Source organism: Portunus trituberculatus, chromosome 12 (assembly GCF_017591435.1).
Source record: "Portunus trituberculatus isolate SZX2019 chromosome 12, ASM1759143v1, whole genome shotgun sequence".
NCBI lineage: Eukaryota > Metazoa > Arthropoda > Malacostraca > Decapoda > Portunidae > Portunus > Portunus trituberculatus.
Window position 1 is genome coordinate 8,574,839 of NC_059266.1, and position 2,500 is coordinate 8,577,338.

Consider the following 2,500-nt stretch of genomic DNA (forward strand, 5'->3'; position numbering starts at 1 on the left):
TTGATAAGACGAAAAGCTTTAGATTCCACCTTGTTTAGTAAAGCTGTGTGTGGATCCCCCAGACATGAGAGCCATACTCCATACACGGGCGGATAAGGCCCTTGTACAGAGCAAGCAGCTGGGAGGGAGAGAAAATGGACGAAGACGCCATAGGACACCTAACTTCTTGGAAGCTGATTTAGCAAGAGTAGAGATGTGAAATTTCCAGTTTAGATTTTTAGTGAAGGATAGACCGAGTGTGTTTAATGTAGAGGAGAGGGAAGTTGAGTGTTATTGAAGAAGAGAGGATAGTTGTCTGGAAGGTTATGTCGAGTAGATAGTTGTAGAAATTGAGTTTTGAGGCATTGAACAAAACCAGGTTTTCTCTGCCCCAATCAGAAACAAGTGAAAGATCAGAAGTTAGGCGTCCTATAGCATCTCGCCTTGAGTCATTTAATTGTTGTTGGGTTGGGCGTCTGTTGAACGCTGTTGAATAATGCAGGGTGGTATCATCAGCATAGGAGTGGATAGGGCATTGAGTCAGATTTAGGAGATCATTGATGAATAATAGAAAGAGAGTGGGTGATAGGACAGAACCCTGTGGAACACCACTGTTGATAGTTTTAGGGAAGAACAGTGACCGTCTACTACAGCAGCAATAGAACGATCGGAAAGGAAACTGGAGATGAAGGTACAGAGAGAAGGATAGAATCCGTAGGAGGGTAGTTTAGAAATTAAAGATTTGTGCCAGACTCTATCGAAGGCTTTCGATATGTCAAGGCCGACAGCAAAGGTTTCACCGAAGTCCCTAAAAGAGGATGACCAAGATTCAGTTAGGAAAGTAAGAAGATCACCAGTAGATCTGCCTTTACGGAAACCATACTGGCAATCAGAGAGAAGGTTGTGAGCTGATAGATGCCTCATTATCTTCCTATTAAGGATAGACTCAAAGGCTTTAGAAAGGCAGGAAATCAAAGCTATAGGGCGGTAGTTAGAAGGATTGGAGTGGTCACCTTTTTTAGGGACAGGTTGAATGTGAGCAAACTTCCAGCAAGAAGGATAAATAGAAGTAGAGACACAGATGAAAGAGTTTGACCAGGCAGTGAGCGAGTTCGGAAGCACAGTTTTTGAGAACAACAGGAGGGACTCCATCCGGACCGTAAGCCTTCCGAGAATCAAGGCCAGAGAGGGCCAGGAAAACGTCTTTATAAAGAATTTTAATTTTAGGGATGAAGTAGTCAGAGGGTGGAGGAGTAGGAGGAATATGCCCAGAATCATCCAAAGTTGAGTTGGTAGCAAAGGTTTGAGCGAAGAGTTCAGCTTTAGAAAAAGAAGAGACAGCTGTAGAGCCATCTGGATGAAGTAAAGGAGGGAAAGACGAAGAAGTAAAGTTGTTAGAGATATTATTGGCTAGATGCCAGAAATCTCGAGAGGAGTTAGAATTGGAAAGACTTTGACATTTTCTATTGATGAAAGAGTTTTTAGTAAGTTGGAGAATAGATTTGGCATGATTACGGGCAGAAATATATAGGGCATGAGTTTCAGCAGTTGGATGGCTACGGAACCGTTTGTGAGCCGCCTCTATCATTGACAGCACGAGAACAAGCAGAGTTAAACCAAGGCTTTTTAGCTTTAGGGTTAGAGAAAGTATGAGGAATGTATAGCTCCATGCCAGAGATAATCACCTCTGTTATGCGCTCGGCACAAAGAGAAGGATCTCTGACATGAAAACAATAATCATCCCAAGGAAATCAGAATAGTACTGCCTTAGTTCCTCCCACTTAGCAGAGTTAAAATGCCAGAAGCACCTCCGCTTAGGCGGGTCCTGAGGCTGCACTGGAGTGATAGAACTGGTAACGGAAATTAGATTGTGGTCGGAGGAGCCCAACGGAGAGGAAAGTTTAACAGAGTAAGCAGAAGGGTTGGAGGTTAGGAAAAGATCAAGAATGTTGGGCGTGTCTCCAAGGCGGTCAGGAATACGGGTAGGGAACTTCACTAGCTGCTCTAGGTCATGAAGGATAGCAAAGTTGAAGGTTTGTTCACCAGGTTGGTCAGTGAAAGAAGATGAAAGCCAAAGCTGGTGGTGAACATTGAAATCCCTAAAATGGAGATCTCAGCAAAAGGAAAGTGAGATAAGATGTGCTCCACCTTGGAAGTCAAATAGTCAAAGAATTTTACATAGTCAGAGGAATTAGGTGAGAGGTATACAGCACAGATGAATTTAGTTAGAGAGTGACATTGAAGTCTTAGCCAGATGGTAGAAAATTCTGAAGATTCAAGATTGTGGGCACGAGAGCAAGTGGTGTCGTTACGCACGTATGCGCAACATCCAGCTTTGGATTGAAAATGAGGATAGAGCAAGTAGGAGGGAACAGAAAAGGGGCTGCTGTCAGTAGTCACAGACAACTGTGATTCGGTTAGGAAGAGAAGATGAGGTTTAGTAGAGGAGAGGTGGTGTTCCAGAGAGAGAGAGAGAGAGAGAGATTAGATGAAGTGTCAAGACACCCAAGGTCGACAGCAG